This window comes from Primulina tabacum, chromosome 10 (assembly GCF_025594145.1).
Source record: "Primulina tabacum isolate GXHZ01 chromosome 10, ASM2559414v2, whole genome shotgun sequence".
NCBI classification, from domain to species: domain Eukaryota; kingdom Viridiplantae; phylum Streptophyta; class Magnoliopsida; order Lamiales; family Gesneriaceae; genus Primulina; species Primulina tabacum.
Window position 1 is genome coordinate 30,456,076 of NC_134559.1, and position 18,032 is coordinate 30,474,107.

At 44.2% G+C, this 18,032-nt stretch overlaps 19 non-coding genes and 2 pseudogenes across 19 annotated transcripts; all 21 read left to right on the plus strand.

Annotated features, from left to right (window-relative positions):
* The first annotated feature begins 898 nt into the window (after positions 1 to 898).
* Positions 899 to 1,021, plus strand: LOC142512764 (5S ribosomal RNA; annotated as a pseudogene).
* A 718-nt stretch (positions 1,022 to 1,739) lies between these two features.
* Positions 1,740 to 1,862, plus strand: LOC142510212 (5S ribosomal RNA). Its single transcript, XR_012808337.1, has one exon. It is a non-coding gene; the product is annotated as a 5S ribosomal RNA (ribosomal RNA).
* A 686-nt stretch (positions 1,863 to 2,548) lies between these two features.
* On the plus strand, positions 2,549 to 2,669 carry LOC142514359 (5S ribosomal RNA). The gene has a single exon (XR_012810255.1). It is a non-coding gene; the product is annotated as a 5S ribosomal RNA (ribosomal RNA).
* A 684-nt stretch (positions 2,670 to 3,353) lies between these two features.
* Positions 3,354 to 3,474, plus strand: LOC142507095 (5S ribosomal RNA). Its single transcript, XR_012805360.1, has one exon. It is a non-coding gene; the product is annotated as a 5S ribosomal RNA (ribosomal RNA).
* A 680-nt stretch (positions 3,475 to 4,154) lies between these two features.
* Positions 4,155 to 4,275, plus strand: LOC142516679 (5S ribosomal RNA). The gene has a single exon (XR_012812461.1). It is a non-coding gene; the product is annotated as a 5S ribosomal RNA (ribosomal RNA).
* Positions 4,276 to 4,959: 684 nt separating this feature from the next.
* On the plus strand, positions 4,960 to 5,080 carry LOC142517207 (5S ribosomal RNA). The gene has a single exon (XR_012812966.1). It is a non-coding gene; the product is annotated as a 5S ribosomal RNA (ribosomal RNA).
* Positions 5,081 to 5,763: 683 nt separating this feature from the next.
* On the plus strand, positions 5,764 to 5,884 carry LOC142516680 (5S ribosomal RNA). The gene has a single exon (XR_012812462.1). It is a non-coding gene; the product is annotated as a 5S ribosomal RNA (ribosomal RNA).
* A 682-nt stretch (positions 5,885 to 6,566) lies between these two features.
* On the plus strand, positions 6,567 to 6,687 carry LOC142515785 (5S ribosomal RNA). Its single transcript, XR_012811611.1, has one exon. It is a non-coding gene; the product is annotated as a 5S ribosomal RNA (ribosomal RNA).
* Positions 6,688 to 7,370: 683 nt separating this feature from the next.
* LOC142515786 (5S ribosomal RNA) lies at positions 7,371 to 7,491 on the plus strand. Its single transcript, XR_012811612.1, has one exon. It is a non-coding gene; the product is annotated as a 5S ribosomal RNA (ribosomal RNA).
* A 682-nt stretch (positions 7,492 to 8,173) lies between these two features.
* Positions 8,174 to 8,294, plus strand: LOC142508374 (5S ribosomal RNA). The gene has a single exon (XR_012806589.1). It is a non-coding gene; the product is annotated as a 5S ribosomal RNA (ribosomal RNA).
* A 683-nt stretch (positions 8,295 to 8,977) lies between these two features.
* Positions 8,978 to 9,096, plus strand: LOC142513646 (5S ribosomal RNA). The gene has a single exon (XR_012809582.1). It is a non-coding gene; the product is annotated as a 5S ribosomal RNA (ribosomal RNA).
* A 684-nt stretch (positions 9,097 to 9,780) lies between these two features.
* Positions 9,781 to 9,901, plus strand: LOC142514103 (5S ribosomal RNA). The gene has a single exon (XR_012810013.1). It is a non-coding gene; the product is annotated as a 5S ribosomal RNA (ribosomal RNA).
* Positions 9,902 to 10,584: 683 nt separating this feature from the next.
* LOC142509676 (5S ribosomal RNA) lies at positions 10,585 to 10,698 on the plus strand. Its single transcript, XR_012807838.1, has one exon. It is a non-coding gene; the product is annotated as a 5S ribosomal RNA (ribosomal RNA).
* A 686-nt stretch (positions 10,699 to 11,384) lies between these two features.
* Positions 11,385 to 11,503, plus strand: LOC142515290 (5S ribosomal RNA). Its single transcript, XR_012811143.1, has one exon. It is a non-coding gene; the product is annotated as a 5S ribosomal RNA (ribosomal RNA).
* Positions 11,504 to 12,190: 687 nt separating this feature from the next.
* LOC142513765 (5S ribosomal RNA) lies at positions 12,191 to 12,309 on the plus strand. Its single transcript, XR_012809693.1, has one exon. It is a non-coding gene; the product is annotated as a 5S ribosomal RNA (ribosomal RNA).
* A 716-nt stretch (positions 12,310 to 13,025) lies between these two features.
* LOC142507400 (5S ribosomal RNA) lies at positions 13,026 to 13,144 on the plus strand. Its single transcript, XR_012805659.1, has one exon. It is a non-coding gene; the product is annotated as a 5S ribosomal RNA (ribosomal RNA).
* Positions 13,145 to 13,835: 691 nt separating this feature from the next.
* On the plus strand, positions 13,836 to 13,940 carry LOC142510905 (5S ribosomal RNA; annotated as a pseudogene).
* Positions 13,941 to 15,216: 1,276 nt separating this feature from the next.
* Positions 15,217 to 15,337, plus strand: LOC142515931 (5S ribosomal RNA). The gene has a single exon (XR_012811751.1). It is a non-coding gene; the product is annotated as a 5S ribosomal RNA (ribosomal RNA).
* A 682-nt stretch (positions 15,338 to 16,019) lies between these two features.
* Positions 16,020 to 16,140, plus strand: LOC142514360 (5S ribosomal RNA). The gene has a single exon (XR_012810256.1). It is a non-coding gene; the product is annotated as a 5S ribosomal RNA (ribosomal RNA).
* Positions 16,141 to 16,823: 683 nt separating this feature from the next.
* Positions 16,824 to 16,937, plus strand: LOC142509910 (5S ribosomal RNA). Its single transcript, XR_012808055.1, has one exon. It is a non-coding gene; the product is annotated as a 5S ribosomal RNA (ribosomal RNA).
* A 683-nt stretch (positions 16,938 to 17,620) lies between these two features.
* Positions 17,621 to 17,739, plus strand: LOC142515263 (5S ribosomal RNA). Its single transcript, XR_012811118.1, has one exon. It is a non-coding gene; the product is annotated as a 5S ribosomal RNA (ribosomal RNA).
* Positions 17,740 to 18,032: the final 293 nt, after the last annotated feature.

Here is an 18,032-nt window from a genome sequence, read left to right on the forward strand (position 1 = left end):
CTTCCCAAGGAGGTCACCTCACCTCTGTCATCGCGCCAGAACGCTTAACTTCATGGTTATGATTGGGCGAGAGCAGTGCCGCGTGTGTTGTCCATCGCCGCCCGCTCCACACGTACTCGAGGGATATAAGAATAAACATCCCACTCAATGTCGGGTGCGATCATACCAGCACTAATGCACCGGATCCCATCAGAACTCCGAAGTTAAGCGTGTTGCACCCCTTTTCGTGTTTTTCTATTTTTGATTACTTGTTGACAGACGATTTTCGGCTCAAATCACTGAATCTCATAGGGACCAGATAACATGTGAAATGAAAGTAGCTCGGGCACTGCCGGATTTGGACAAAATTGTAGGCTAATTTGATTGTAAACGGGCAAACGGACGAGACTAATTACTACGCAATGAGCTGACGAGATTTTAGCCGAATTCCTTCTCTAAGACCCTCTAATTTGCGATTTACCGCTTCTGTTAAGCTTTCGTTTCCTCGAGAAATCCGCTTAGGAAGTTCGAAAATTCGATTCCGGTTCCATTTTATCGTATCCCAACATAATAATTAGCTTTACATTCGTTATTTCCTTCTTCTTATTTTTTCTATTTCTGGGACATTTATCGATTTTTGTTGTCGTGAGCCGGTTCTGTGCGGAAGGGTATGACGCAGATTACTCCGGAGACGGTTAACTCATTAAAAACAATTATTTCGACTAGTTTTATCCATAATTTACGTAAACGGTCGCGATACCGAGGATCTTCCCAGGGAGGTCACGCAATCCTCGCTCTGCCATCGCGCAGAACGCTAACTTCATGGTTATGATTGGGCGAGAGCAGGCCGCGTGTTGTCCATCGCCGCCCGCTCCACACGTACTCGAGGGATATAAGAATAAACATCCCACTCAATGTCGGGTGCGATCATACCAGCACTAATGCACCGGATCCCATCAGAACTACGAAGTTAAGCGTGCTTGGGCGAAAGCGCAGTAGCTAGGATGGGTGACCCCCTTGGGAAGTCCTTCTTGTGCACACCCTTTTCCGTGGTTTTTCTATGTTTGATTACTTTGTGACATACGTTATGCTGTTCGGCATCAAATCATCTGAATCTCGATCGGGACCAGATAAGACATGTTAAATGAAAGTAGCTCGGGCACTGCCGGATTTGGACAAAATTGTAGGCTCAGTTGATTGTAAACGGGCAAACAGGACGAGAGTCATTCCTCCGCAATCGACCTGACGAGGATCGTTAGCCGAAAGTCCTTCTCTAAGACCCTCATAATTTGCGGATTTATACCGCTTCTGTTAAGCTTTCGTTTTCCGCGAGAAATCAGCGTGTAGGAAGTTTTCGAAATTCGATTCCTGGTTTCCAGTTCTATCGTATCCTAAGCAATAATAATTAGGTTTTACATTCGTTAATTATCCTTCCTTCTTATTTTTTATTATTTATCTGGGAAACATTTATCGATTTTTGTATGTCATGAGCCGGTTCTTGTGCGGAGAGGTATGACGCAAGATACTCCGGAGACGGTAACTCATTAAAAAACATTATTGTCGACTGTTTATCATAATTTAGGTAAACGGTCGCGACACGAGGTCTTTCCAGGGAGGTCACCCATCCTACCTCTTCCATCGCGCCAGAACGCTTAACTTCATGGTTATGATTGGGCGAGAGCAGTGCCGCGTGTTGTCCATCGCCGCCCCGACTCCACACGTACTCGAGGGATATAAGAATAAACATCCCACTCAATGTCGGGTGCGCATCATACCAGCACTAATGCACCAGGATCCCATCAAGAACTCCGAAGTTAAGCGTGCTTGGGCGAAAGGCAGTACTAGGATGGGTGACCCCCTGGGAAGTCCTCGTGTTGCACCCCTTTTCGTGTTTTTCTATTTTTGATTACTTGTTGACAGATGATTTCGGCTCAAATCATCTGAATCTCGATCGGACCAGATAAGACATGTTAAATGAAAGTAGCTCCGGGCACTGCCAGATTTGGACGAAAATTGTAGGCTAATTTGATTGTAAACGGGCAAACGGACGAGACTCATTACTACGCAATGAGCTGACGAGATTTTAGCCGAATTCCATTCTCTAAGACCCTCTATTTGCGATTTACCGCTTCTGTTAAGCTTTCGTTTCCTCGAGAAATCCGCTTAGGAAGTTCGAAATTCGATTCCGGTTCCATTTTATCGTATCCCAGGCATAATAATTAGCTTTACATTCGTTATTTCCTTCTTCTTATTTTTTATTCTATTTTCTGGGAACAGTTATCGATTTTTGTTGTCGTGAGCCGGTTCTGTGCGGAAGGGTATGACGCAGATTACTCCGGAGACGGTTAACTCATTAAAACAATTATTTCGACTGTTTTATCCATAATTTACGTAAACGGTCCGCGACACGAGGTCTTCCCAAGGGAGGTCACCCATCCTACCTCTGTCCATCGCGCCAGAACGCTTAACTTCATGGTTATGATTGGGCGAGAGCAGTGCCGCGTGTTGTCCATCGCCGCCCGCTCCACACGTACTCGAGGGATATAGAATAAACATCCCACTCAATGTCGGGTGCGATCATACCAGCACTAATGCACCGGATCCCATCAGAACTCCGAAGTTAAGCGTGCTTGGGCGAAAGCGCAGTACTAGGATGGGTGACCCCCTGGGAAGTCCTCGTGTTGCACCCCTTTTCGTATTTTTCTATTTTTGATTACTTGTTGACAGACGATTTTCGGCTCAAATCATCTGAATCTCGATCAGGACCTGATAAGACATGTTAAATGAAAGTAGCTCAAGCACTGCCAGATTTGGACAAAATTGTAGGCTAATTGTGATTATAAACGGGCAAACGGACGAGACTCATTACTACACAATGAGCTGACGAGATTTTAGCCGAATTCCTTCTCTAAGACCCTCTAATTTGCGATTTACCGCTTCTATTAAGCTTTCGTTTCCTCGAGAAATCCGCTTAGGAAGTTCGAAATTCGATTCCGGTTCCATTTTATCGTATCCGAGGCATAATAATAGCTTTACATTCGTTATTTCCTTCTTCTTATTTTTTTTCTATTTACTGGGAACATTTATCGATTTTTGTTGTCGTGAGCCGGTTCTGTGCGGAAAGGTATGACGCAGATTACTCCGGAGACGGTTAACTCATTAAAAACAATTATTTCGACTGTTTTATCCATAATTTACGTAAACGGTCGCGATACGAGATCTTCCCAGGGAGGTCACCATCCTAACTCTGCCATCGCGGCCAGAACGCTTAACTTCATGGTTATGATTGGGCGAGAGCAGTGCCGCGTGTTGTCCATCGCCGCCCGCTCCACACGTACTCGAGGGATATAAGAATAAACATCCCACTCAATGTCGGGTGCGATCATACCAGCACTAATGCACCGGATCCCATCAGAACTACGAAGTTAAGCGTGCTTGGACGAAAGCGCAGTACTAGGATGGGTGACCCCCTGGGAAGTCCTCGTGTTGCACCCCTTTTCGTGTTTTTCTATTTTTGATTATTTGTTGACAGACGATTTTCGGCTCAAATCATCTGAATCTCGATCGAGACCAGATAAGACATGTGAAATGAAAGTAGCTCGGGCACTGTCGGATTTGGACAAAATTGTAGGCTAATTTATTTGTAAACGGGCAAACGGACGAGACTAATTACTACGCAATGAGCTGACGAGATTTTAGCCGAATTCCTTCTCTAAGACCCTCTAATTTGCGATTTACCGCTTCTGTTAAGCCTTCGTTTTCTCGAGAAATCCGCTTAGGAAGTTCGAAATTCGATTCCGGTTCCATTTTATCGTATCCCAAACATAATAATTGCTTTACATTCGTTATTTCCTTCTTCTTATTTTTTTCTATTTTCTGGGAACATTTATCGATTTTTGTTGTCGTGAGCCGGTTCTGTGCGGAAGGTATGACGCAGATTACTCCGGAGACGGTTACTCATTAAAAACAATTATTTCGACTGTTTTATCCATAATTTACGTAAACGGTCGCGATACGAGATCTTCCCAGGGAGGTCACGCATCCTCGCTCTGCCATCGCGCCAGAACGCTTAACTTCATGGTTATGATTGGGCGAGAGCAGTGCCGCGTGTTGTCCATCGCCGCCCGCTCCACACGTACACGAGGGATATAAGAATAAACATCCCACTCAATGTCGGGTGCGATCATACCAGCACTAATGCACCGGATCCCATCAGAACTCCGAAGTTAAGCGTGCTTGGGCGAAAGCGCAGTACTAGGATGGGTGACCCCTTGGGAAGTCCTAGTGTTGCACCCTTTTCGTGTTTTTCTATTTTTGATTACTTGTTGACATACGATTTTTCGGCTCAAATCATCTGAATCTCGATCGGGACCAGATAAGACATGTTAAATGAAAGTAGCTCGGGCACTGCCGGATTTGGACAAAATTGTAGGCTAATTTGATTGTAAACGGGCAAACGGACGAGACTCATTACTACGCAATGAGCTGACGAGATTTTAGCCGAATTCCTTCTCTAAGACCCTCTAATTTGCGATTTACCGCTTCTGTTAAGCTTTCGTTTTCTCGAGAAATCCGCTTAGGAAGTTCGAAATTCGATTCTGGTTCCATTTTATCGTATCCTAAGAATAATAATAGCTTTACATTCCTTATTTCCTTCTTCTTATTTTTTTTTTATTTTCTGGAAACATTTATCGATTTTTGTTGTCGTGAGCCGGTTCTGTGCGGAAGGGTATGACGCAGATTACTCCGGAGACGGTCAACTCATTAAAAACAATTATTTCGACTGTTTTATCTATAATTTACGTAAACGGTCGCGACACGAGGTCTTCCCAGGGAGGTCACCCTTCCTACCTCTTCCATCGGCGCCAGAACGCTTAACTTCATGGTTATGATTGGGCGAGAGCAGTGCCGCGTGTTGTCTATCGCCGCCCGCTCCACACGTACTCGAGGGATATAAGAATAAACATCCCACTCAATGTCGGGTGCGATCATACCAGCACTAATGCACCGGATCCCATCAGAACTCCGAAGTTAAGCGTGCTTGGGCGAAAGCGCAGTATTAGGATGGGTGACCCCTTGGAAAGTTCTCGTGTTGCAACCATTTTTGTGTTTTTCTATTTTTGATTACTTGTTGACAGACGATTTTCGGCTCAAATCATCTGAATCTCGATCGGGACCAGATAAGACATGTGAAATGAAAGTAGCTCGGGCACTGCCGGATTTGGACAAAATTGTAGGCTAATTTGATTGTAAACGGGCAAACGGACGAGACTCATTACTACGCAATGAGCTGACGAGATTTTAGCCGAATTCCTTCTCTAAGACCCTCTAATTTGCGATTTACCGCTTCTGTTAAGCTTTCGTTTCCTCGAGAAATCCGCTTAGGAAGTTCGAAATTCGATTTCGGTTCCATTTTATCGTATCCGAGGCATAATAATAGCTTTACATTCGTTATTTCCTTCTTCTTATTTTTTTTCTATTTTCTGGGAACATTTATCGATTTTTGTTGTCGTGAGCCGGTTCTGTGCGGAAGGGTATGACGCAGATTACTCCGGAGACGGTTAACTCATTAAAAACAATTATTTCGACTGTTTTATCCATAATTTACGTAAACGGTCGCGATACGAGATCTTCCCAGGGAGGTCACGCATCCTCGCTCTGCCATCGCGCCAGAACGCTTAACTTCATGGTTATGATTGGGCGAGAGCAGTGCCGCGTGTTGTCCATCGCCGCCCGCTCCACACGTACACGAGGGATATAAGAATAAACATCCCACTCAATGTCGGGTGCGATCATACCAGCACTAATGCACCGGATCCCATCAGAACTCCGAAGTTAAGCGTGCTTGGGCGAAAGCGCAGTACTAGGATGGGTGACCCCTTGGGAAGTCCTAGTGTTGCACCCTTTTCGTGTTTTTCTATTTTTGATTACTTGTTGACATACGATTTTCGGCTCAAATCATCTGAATCTCGATCGGGACCTGATAAGACATGTTAAATGAAAGTAGCTCAAGCACTGCCAGATTTGGACAAAATTGTAGGCTAATTTGATTATAAACGGGCAAACGGACGAGACTCATTACTACACAATGAGCTGACGAGATTTTAGCCGAATTTCTTCTCTAAGACCCTCTAATTTGCGATTGACCGCTTCTGTTAAGCTTTCGTTTCCTCGAGAAATCCGCTTAGGAAGTTCGAAATTCGATTTCGGTTCCATTTTATCGTATCCGAGGCATAATAATAGCTTTACATTCGTTATTTCCTTCTTCTTATTTTTTTTCTATTTTCTGGGAACATTTATCGATTTTTGTTGTCGTGAGCCGGTTCTGTGCGGAAGGGTATGACGCAGATTACTCCGGAGACGGTCAACTCATTAAAAACAATTATTTCGACTGTTTTATCTATAATTTACGTAAACGGTCGCGACACGAGGTCTTTTTAGGGAGGTCACCCTTCCTACCTCTTCCATCGCGCCAGAACGCTTAACTTCATGGTTATGATTGGGCGAGAGCAGTGCCGCGTGTTGTCTATCGCCGCCCGCTCCACACGTACTCGAGGGATATAAGAATAAACATCCCACTCAATGTCGGGTGCGATCATACCAGCACTAATGCACCGGATCCCATCAGAACTCCGAAGTTAAGCGTGCTTGGGCGAAAGCGCAGTATTAGGATGGGTGACCCCCTGGGAAGTCCTCGTGTTGCACCCCTTTTCGTGTTTTTCTATTTTTGATTACTTGTTGACAGATGATTTTCGGCTCAAATCATCTGAATCTCGATCGGGACCAGATAAGACATGTTGAATGAAAGTAGCTCGGGCACTGCCAGATTTGGACAAAATTGTAGGCTAATTTGATTGTAAACGGGCAAACGGACGAGACTCATTACTACGCAATGAGCTGACGAGATTTTAGCCGAATTCCTTCTCTAAGACCCTCTAATTTGCGATTTACCGCTTCTATTAAGCTTTCGTTTCCTCGAGAAATCCGCTTAGGAAGTTCGAAATTCGATTTCGGTTCCATTTTATCGTATCCGAGGCATAATAATAGCTTTACATTCGTTATTTCCTTCTTCTTATTTTTTTTCTATTTTCTGGGAACATTTATCGATTTTTGTTGTCGTGAGCCGGTTCTGTGCGGAAGGGTATGACGCAGATTACTCCGGAGACGGTTAACTCATTAAAAACAATTATTTCGACTGTTTTATCCATAATTTACGTAAACGGTCGCGATACGAGGTCTTCCAAGGGAGGTCACCCATCCTAGCTCTGCCATCGCGCCAGAACGCTTAACTTCATGGTTATGATTGGGCGAGAGCAGTGCCGCGTGTTGTCCATCGCCGCCCGCTCCACACGTACTCGAGGGATATAAGAATAAACATCCCACTCAAAGTCGGGTGCGATCATACCAGCACTAATGCACCGGATCCCATCAGAACTCCGAAGTTAAGCGTGCTTGGGCGAAAGCGCAGTATTAGGATGGGTGACCCCCTGGGAAGTCCTCGTGTTGCACCCCTTTTCGTGTTTTTCTATTTTTGATTACTTGTTGACAGACGATTTTCGGCTCAAATCATCTGAATCTCGATCAGGACCTGATAAGACATGTTAAATGAAAGTAGCTCAAGCACTGCCAGATTTGGACAAAATTGTAGGCTAATTTGATTATAAACGGGCAAACGGACGAGACTCATTACTACACAATGAGCTGACGAGATTTTAGCCGAATTCCTTCTCTAAGACCCTCTAATTTGCGATTTACCGCTTCTATTAAGCTTTCGTTTCCTCGAGAAATCCGCTTAGGAAGTTCGAAATTCGATTCCGGTTCCATTTTATCGTATCCGAGGCATAATAATAGCTTTACATTCGTTATTTCCTTCTTCTTATTTTTTTTCTATTTACTGGGAACATTTATCGATTTTTGTTGTCGTGAGCCGGTTCTGTGCGGAAGGTATGACGCAGATTACTCCGGAGACGGTTAACTCATTAAAAACAATTATTTCGACTGTTTTATCCATAATTTACGTAAACGGTCGCGATACGAGGTCTTCCCAGGGAGGTCACCCATCCTAGCTCTGCCATCGCGCTAGAACGCTTAACTTCATGGTTATGATTGGGCGAGAGCAGTGCCGCGTATTGTCCATCGCCGCCCGCTCCACACGTACTCGAGGGATATAAGAATAAAGATCCCACTCAATGTCGGGTGCGATCATACCAGCACTAATGCACCGGATCCCATCAGAACTCCGAAGTTAAGCATGCTTGGGCGAAAGCGCAGTACTAGGATTGGTGACCTCCTGGGAAGTCCTCGTGTTGCACCCGTTTTCGTGTTTTTTTATTTTTGATTACTTGTTGACAGACGATTTTCGGCTCAAATCATCTGAATCTCGATCGAGACCAGATAAGACATGTGAAATGAAAGTAGCTCGGGCACTGCCGGATTTGGACAAAATTGTAGGCTAATATTATTGTAAACGGGCAAACGGACGAGACTCATTACTACGCAATGAGCTGGCGAGATTTTAGCCGAATTCCTTCTCTAAGACCCTCTAATTTGCGATTTACCGCTTCTGTTAAGCTTTCGTTTCCTCGAGAAATCCGCTTAGGAAGTTCGAAATTCGATTCCGGTTCCATTTTATCGTATCCCAGGCATAATAATTGCTTTACATTCGTTATTTCCTTCTTCTTATTTTTTTTCTATTTTCTGAGAACATTTATCGATTTTTGTTGTCGTGAGCTGGTTCTGTGCGGAAGGGTATGACGCAGATTACTCCGGAGACGGTTAACTCATTAAAAACAATTATTTCGACTGTTTTATCCATAATTTACGTAAACGGTCGCGACACGAGGTCTTCCCAAGGAGGTCACCCATCCTACCTCTGCCATCGCGCCAGAACGCTTAACTTCATGGTTATGATTGGGCGAGAGCAGTGCCGCGTGTTGTCCATCGCCGCCCGCTCCACACGTACTCGAGGGATATAAGAATAAACATCCCACTCAATGTCGGGTGCGATCATACCAGCACTAATGCACCGGATCCCATCAGAACTCCGAAGTTAAGCGTGCTTGGGCGAGAGCAGTACTAGGATGGGTGACCCCCTGGGAAGTCCTCGTGTTGCACCCCTTTCGTGTTTTTCTATTTTTGATTACTTGTTGACAGACGATTTTCGGCTCAAATCATCTGAATCTCGATCGAGACCAGATAAGACATGTGAAATGAAAGTAGCTCGGGCACTGCCGGATTTGGACAAAATTGTAGGCTAATTTGATTGTAAACGGGAAAAACGGACGAGACTCATTACTACGCAATGAGCTGACGAGATTTTAGCCGAATTCCTTCTCTAAGACCCTCTAATTTGCGATTTACCGCTTCTGTTAAGCTTTCGTTTCCTCGAGAAATCCGCTTAGGAAGTTCGAAATTCGATTCTGGTTCCATTTTATCTTATCCCAAGAATAATAATAGCTTTACATTCGTTATTTCCTTCTTCTTATTTTTTTTTCTATTTTCTGGGAACAATTATCGATTTTTGTTGTCGTGAGCCGGTTCTGTGCGGAAGGGTATGACGCAGATTACTCCAGAGACGGTTAACTCATTAAAAACAATTATTTCGACTGTTTTATCCATAATTTACGTAAACGGTCGCGATACGAGGTCTTCCCAAGGAGGTCACCCATCCTAGCTCTGCCATCGCGCTAGAACGCTTAACTTCATGGTTATGATTGGGCGAGAGCAGTGCCGCGTATTGTCCATCGCCACCCGCTCCACACGTACTCGAGGGATATAAGAATAAAGATCCCACTCAATGTTGGGTGCGATCATACCAGCACTAATGCACCGGATCCCATCAGAACTCCGAAGTTAAGCGTGCTTGGGCGAAAGCGCAGTACTAGGATGGGTGACCTCCTGGGAAGTCCTCGTGTTGCACCCCTTTTCGTGTTTTTTTATTTTTGATTACTTGTTGACAGACGATTTTCGGCTCAAATCATCTGAATCTCGATCGAGACCAGATAAGACATGTGAAATGAAAGTAGCTCAGGCACTGCCGGATTTGGACAAAATTGTAGGCTAATTTGATTGTAAACGGGCAAACGGACGAGACTCATTACTACGCAATGAGCTGGCGAGATTTTAGCCGAATTCCTTCTCTAAGACCCTCTAATTTGCGATTTACCGCTTCTGTTAAGCTTTCGTTTCCTCGAGAAATCCGCTTAGGAAGTTCGAAATTCGATTCCGGTTCCATTTTATCGTATCCCAGGCATAATAATTGCTTTACATTCGTTATTTCCTTCTTCTTATTTTTTTTCTATTTTCTGAGAACATTTATCGATTTTTGTTGTTGTGAGCTGGTTCTGTGCGGAAGGGTATGACGCAGATTACTCCGGAGACGGTTAACTCATTAAAAAAAATTATTGCGACTGTTTTATTCATAATTTACGTAAACGGTCACGACACGAGGTCTTCCCATGGAGGTCACCCACCCTTGCTCTGCCATCGCGCCAGAACGCTTAAATTTATGGTTATGATTGGGCGAGAGCAGTGCCGCGTGTTGTCCATCGCCGCCCGCTCCACACGTACTCGAGGGATATAAGAATAAACATCCCACACAATGTCGGGTGCGATCATACCAGCACTAATGCACCGGATCCCATCAGAACTCCGAAGTTAAGATGGGCGAGAGCAGTACAAGGATGGGTGACCCCCTGGGAAGTCCTCGTGTTGCACCCCTTTTCGTGTTTTTTTCTATTTTTGATTACTTGTTGACAGACGATTTTCGGCTCAAATCATCTGAATCTTGATCGGACCAGATAAGACATGTGAAATGAAAGTAGCTCGGGCACTGCCGGATTTGGACAAAATTGTAGGCTAATTTGATTGTAAACGGGCAAACGGACGAGACTCATTACTACGCAATGAGCTGACGAGATTTTAGCCGAATTCCTTCTCTAAGACCCTCTAATTTGCGATTTACCGCTTCTGTTAAGCTTTCGTTTCCTCGAGAAATCCGCTTAGAAAGTTCGAAATTCGATTCTGGTTCCATTTTATCGTATCCCAAGAATAATAATAGCTTTACATTCGTTATTTCCTTCTTCTTATTTTTTTTTCTATTTTCTGGGAACATTTATCGATTTTTATTGTCGTGAGCCGGTTCTGTGCGGAAGGATATGATGCAGATTACTCCGGAGACGGTTAACTCATTAAAAACAATTATTTCGACTGTTTTATCTATAATTTACGTAAACGGTCGCGACACGAGGTCTTTCCAGGGAGTTCACCCATTCCTACCTCTGCCATCGCGCCAGAACGCTTAACTTCAATGGTTATGATTGGGCGAGAGCAGTGCCGCGTGTTGTCCATCGCCGCCCGCTCCACACGTACTCGAGGGATATAAGAATAAACATCCCACTATTGTTGGGTGCGATCATACCAGCAATAATGCATCGGATCCCATCAAAACTCCGAAGTTAAGCGTGCTTGGGCGAGAGCAGTACTAGGATGGGTGACCCCCTGGGAAGTCCTCGTGTTGCACCCCTTTTCGTGTTTTTCTATTTTTGATTACTTGTTGACAGACGATTTTCGGCTCAAATCATCTGAATCTCGATCGAGACCAGATAAGACATGTGAAATGAAAGTAGCTCGGGCACTGCCGGATTTGGACAAAATTGTAAGGCTAATTTGATTGTAAACGGGCAAACGGACGAGACTCATTACTACGCAATGAGCTGACGAGATTTTAGCCGAATTCCTTCTCTAAGACCCTCTAATTTGCGATTTACCGCTTCTGTTAAGCTTTCGTTTCCTCGAGAAATCCGCTTAGGAAGTTCGAAATTCGATTCTGGTTCCATTTTATCGTATCCCAAGAATAATAATAGCTTACATTCGTTATTTCCTTCTTCTTATTTTTTTTTCTATTTTCTGGGAACATTTATCGATTTTTGTTGTCGTGAGCCGGTTCTGTGCGGAAGGTATGACGCTAGATTACTCCGGAGACGGTTAACTCATTAAAAACAATTATTTCGACTGTTTTATCCATAATTTACGTAAACGGTCGCGATCACGAGGTCTTTCCCAGGGAGGTCACCTATCCTAGCTCTGCCATCGCAGCCAGAACGCTTAACTTCATGGTTATGATTGGGCGAGAGCAGTGCCGCGTGTTGTCCATCGCCGCCCGCTCCACACGTACTCGAGGGATATAAGAATAAACATCCCACTCAATGTCGGGTGCGATCATACCAGCACTAATGCACCGGATCCCATCAGAACTCCGAAGTTAAGCGTGCTTGGGCGAGAGCAGTACTAGGATGGGTGACCCCCTGGGAAGTCCTCGTGTTGCACCCCTTTTCGTGTTTTTCTATTTTTGATTACTTGTTGACAGACGATTTTCGGCTCAAATCATCTGAATCTCGATCGGACCAGATAAGACATGTGAAATGAAAGTAGCTCGGGCACTGCCGGATTTGGACAAAATTGTAGGCTAATTTGATTGTAAACGGGCAAATGGACGAGACTCATTACTACGCAATGAGCTGACGAGATTTTAGCCGAATTACTTCTCTAAGACCCTCTAATTTGCGATTTACCGCTTCTGTTAAGCTTTCATTTCCTCGAGAAATCCGTTTAGGAAGTTCGAAATTCGATTCTGGTTCCATTTTATCGTATCCCAAGAATAATAATAGCTTAACATTCGTTATTTCCTTCTTCTTATTTTTTTTTCTATTTTCTGGGAACATTTATCGATTTTTGTTGTTGTGAGCCGGTTCTGTGCGGAAGGATATGACGTAGATTACTCCGGAGACGGTTAACTCATTAAAAACAATTATTTCGACTGTTTTATCTATAATTTACGTAAACGGTCGCGACACGAGGTCTTTCCAGGGAGGTCACCCATCCTACGTCTGCCATCGCGCCAGAACGCTTAACTTCATGGTTATGATTGGGCGAGAGCAGTGCCGCGTGTTGTCCATCGCCGCCCGCTCCACACGTACTCGAGGGATACAAGAATAAACACCCTCCAAAAGACTTGAAAACGAAACATCAGTATGCCACTCATTGTCGGTTGCGATCATACCAGCACTAATGCACCGGATCCCATCAAAACTCCGTTGTTAAGCATGCTTGGACGAGAGCAGTACTAGGATGGGTGACCCCCTGGGAAGTCCTCGTGTTGCACCCTTTTTCGTGTTTTTCTATTTTTGATTACTTGTTGACAGATGATTTCCGGCTCCAATCAACTGAATCTCGATCGGGACCAGATAAGACATGTGAAATGAAAATAGTAGCTCGGGCACTGCCGGATTTGGACAAAATTGTAGGCTAATTTTATTGTAAACGGGCAAACGGACGAGACTCATTACTACGCAATGAGCTGACGAGATTTTAGCCGAATTCCTTTTCTAAGACCCTCTAATTTGCGATTTACCGCTTCTGTTAAGCTTTCGTTTCCTCGAGAAATCCGCTTAGGAAGTTCGAAATTCGATTCCGATTCCATTTTATCGTATCCCATGCATAACTAATTGCTTTAGCATTCGTTATTTCCTTCTTCTTATTTTTTTTTCTATTTTCTGGATACATTTATCGATTTTTGTTGTCGTGAGCCGGTTCTGTGCGGAAGGATATGACGCAGATTACTCCTGAGACGGATAACTCATTAAAAACAATTATTTCGACTGTTTTATCCATAATTTATGTAAACGGTCGCGATCAAGAGGTTTTCCCAGGGAGGTCACCTATCCTAGCTCTGCCATCGCACCAGAACGCTTAACTTCATGGTTATGATTCGGGCGAGAGCAGTGCCGCGTGTTGTCCATCGCCGCCCGCTCCACACGTACTCGAGGGATATAAGAATAAACATCCCACTCATTGTCGGGTGCGATCATACCAGCACTAATGCACCGGATCCCATCAGAACTCCGAAGTTAAGCGTGCATGGGCGAGAGCAGTACTCCTGGGAAGTTCTCGTGTTGCACCCCTTATTGTGTTTTTCTATTTTTGATTACTTGTTGACAGACGATTTTCGGCTCAAATCATCTGAATCTCGATCGGGACCAGATAAGACATGTGAAATCAACGTAGCTCGGGCACTGCCGGATTTAGACAAAATTGTAGGCTAATTTGATTGTAAACGGGCAAACGGACGAGACTCATTACTACGCAATGAGCTGGCGAGATTTTAGCCGAATTACTTCTCTAAGACCCTCTAATTTGCGATTTACCGCTTCTGTTAAGCTTTCGTTTCCTCGAGAAATCCGCTTAGGAAGTTCGAAATTCGATTCCAATTCCATTTTATCGTATCCGAGGCATAATAATAGCTTTACATTCGTTATTTCCTTCTTCTTATTTTTTTTCTATTTTCTGGGAACATTTATCGATTTTTGTTGTCGTGAGCCAGTTCTGTGCGGAAGGGTATGACGCAGATTACTCCGGAGACGGTTAACTCATTAAAAAAAATTATTTCGACTGTTTTATTCATAATTTACGTAAACGGTCGCGACACGAGGTCTTCCCAGGGAGGTCACCCATCCTACCTCTGCCATCGCGCCAGAACGCTAACTTCATGGTTATGATTGGCGAGAGCAGTGCCTCGTGTTGTCTATCGCCGGCGCTCCACACGTACTCGAGGGATATAAGGATAAACATCCCACTCAATGTCGGGTGCGATCATACCAGCACTAATGCACCGGATTTGGACAAAATTGTAAGCTAATTTTATTGTAAACGGAAAAACGGACGAGGCTCATTCTCCGCAATGAGCTGACGAGATTTTAGCCGAATTCCTTCTCTAAGACCCTCTAATTTGCGATTTATCGCTTCTGTTAAGCTTTCGTTTCCTCGAGAAATCCGCTTAGGAAGTTCGAAATTCGATTCTGGTTCCATTTTATCTTATCCCAAGAATAATAATAGCTTTACATTCGTTATTTCCTTCTTCTTATTTTTTTTTCTATTTTCTGGGAACAATTATCGATTTTTGTTGTCGTGAGCCGGTTCTGTGCGGAAGGGTATGACGCAGATTACTCCGTAGACGGTTAACTCATTAAAAACAATTATTTCGACTGTTTTATCCATAATTTACGTAAACGGTCGCGATACGAGGTCTTCCCAAGGAGGTCACCCATCCTAGCTCTGCCATCGCGCTAGAACGCTTAACTTCATGGTTATGATTGGGCGAGAGCAGTGCCGCGTATTGTCCATCGCCGCCCGCTCCACACGTACTCGAGGGATATAAGAATAAAGATCCCACTCAATGTTGGGTGCGATCATACCAGCAATAATGCACCGGATCCCATCAGAACTCCGAAGTTAAGCGTGCTTGGGCGAAAGCGCAGTACTAGGATGGGTGACCTCCTGGGAAGTCCTCGTGTTGCACCCCTTTTCGTGTTTTTTTATTTTTGATTACTTGTTGACAGACGATTTTCGGCTCAAATCATCTGAATCTCGATCGAGACCAGATAAGACATGTGAAATGAAAGTAGCTCAGGCACTGCCGGATTTGGACAAAATTGTAGGCTAATTTGATTGTAAACGGGCAAACGGACGAGACTCATTACTACGCAATGAGCTGGCGAGATTTTAGCCGAATTCCTTCTCTAAGACCCTCTAATTTGCGATTTAACGCTTCTGTTAAGCTTTCGTTTCCTCGAGAAATCCGCTTAGGAAGTTCGAAATTCGATTCCGGTTCCATTTTATCGTATCCGAGGCATAATAATTGCTTTACATTCGTTATTTCCTTCTTCTTATTTTTTTTCTATTTTCTGAGAACATTTATCGATTTTTGTTGTTGTGAGCTGGTTCTGTGCGGAAGGGTATGACGCAGATTACTCCGGAGACGGTTAACTCATTAAAAAAATTATTTCGACTGTTTTATCCATAATTTACGTAAACGGTCGCGACACGAGGTCTTCCCAAGGAGGTCACCCATCCTACCTCTGCCATCGCGCCAGAACGCTTAACTTCATGGTTATGATTGGGCGAGAGCAGTGCCGCGTGTTGTCCATCGCCGCCCGCTCCACACGTACTCGAGGGATATAAGAATAAACATCCCACTCAATGTCGGGTGCGATCATACCAGCACTAATGCACCGGATCCCATCAGAACTCCGAAGTTAAGCGTGCTTGGGCGAAAGCGCAGTACTAGGATGGGTGACCCCCTGGGAAGTCCTCGTGTTGCACCCCTTTTCGTGTTTTTCTATTTTTGATTACTTGTTGACAGACGATTTTCGGCTCAAATCATCTGAATCTCGATCGAGACCAGATAAGACATGTGAAATGAAAGTAGCTCGGGCACTGCCGGATTTGGACAAAATTGTAGGCTAATTTGATTGTAAACGGGCAAACGGACGAGACTCATTACTACGCAATGAGCTGACGAGATTTTAGCCGAATTCCTTCTCTAAGACCCTCTAATTTGCGATTTACCGCTTCTGTTAAGCTTTCGTTTCCTCGAGAAATCCGCTTAGGAAGTTCGAAATTCGATTCTGGTTCCATTTTATCGTATACCAAGAATAATAATAGCTTTACATTCGTTATTTCCTTCTTCTTATTTTTTTTTCTATTTTCTGGGAACATTTATCGATTTTTGTTGTCGTGAGCCGGTTCTGTGCGGAAGGGTATGACGCAGATTACTCGGAGACGGTTAACTCATTAAAAACAATTATTTCGACTGTTTTATTCATAATTTACGTAAACGGTCGCGACACGAGGTCTTCCCAGGGAGGTCACCCATCCTAGCTCTGCCATCGCGCCAGAACGCTTAACTTTATGTTTATAATTGGGCGAGAGCAGTGCCGCGTGTTGTCCATCGCCGCCCGCTCCACACGTACTCGAGGGATATAAGAATAAACATCCCACACAATGTCGGGTGCGATCATACCAGCACTAATGCACCGGATCCCATCAGAACTCCGAAGTTAAGATGGGCGAGAGCAGTACAAGGATGGGTGACCCCCTGGGAAGTCCTCGTGTTGCACCCTTTTTCGTGTTTTTTCTATTTTTGATTACTTGTTGACAGACGATTTTCGGCTCAAATCATCTGAATCTCGATCGGACCAGATAAGACATGTGAAATGAAAGTAGCTCGGGCACTGCCGGATTTGGACAAAATTGTAGGCTAATTTGATTGTAAACGGGCAAACGGACGAGACTCATTACTACGCAATGAGCTGACGAGATTTTAGCCGAATTCCTTCTCTAAGACCCTCTAATTTGCGATTTACCGCTTCTGTTAAGTTTTCGTTTCCTCGAGAAATCTGCTTAGAAGTTCGAAATTCGATTCTGGTTCCATTTTATCGTATCCCAAGAATAATAATAGCTTTACATTCGTTATTTCCTTCTTCTTATTTTTTTTTCTATTTTCTGGGAACATTTATCGATTTTTGTTGTCGTGAGCCGGTTCTGTGCGGAAGGATATGATGCAGATTACTCCGGAGACGGTTAACTCATTAAAAACAATTATTTCGACTGTTTTATCTATAATTTACGTAAACGGTCGCGACACGAGGTCTTTCCAGGGAGTTCACCCATTCTACCTCTGCCATCGCGCCAGAACGCTTAACTTCATGGTTATGATTGGGCGAGAGCAGTGCCGCGTGTTGTCCATCGCCGCCCGCTCCACACGTACTCGAGGGATACAAGAATAAACATCCCACTCATTGTCGGTTGCGATCATACCAGCACTGATGCATCGGATCCCATCAAAACTCCGAAGTTAAGCGTGCTTGGGCGAGAACAGTACTAGGATGGGTGACCCCCTGGGAAGTCCTCGTGTTGCACCCCTTTTCGTGTTTTTCTATATTTGCGTACTTGTTGACATGCGATTTTCGGCTCAAATCATATGAATCTCGATCGAGATCAGATAAGACATGTGAAATCAACGTAGCTCGGGCACTGCCGGATTTGGACAAAATTGTAGGCTAATTTGATTGTAAACGGGCAAACGGACGAGACTCATTACTACGCAATGAGCTGACGAGATTTTAGCCGAATTCCTTCTCTAAGACCCTCTAATTTGCGATTTACCGCTTCTGTTAAGCTTTCGTTTCCTCGAGAAATCCGCTTAGGAAGTTCGA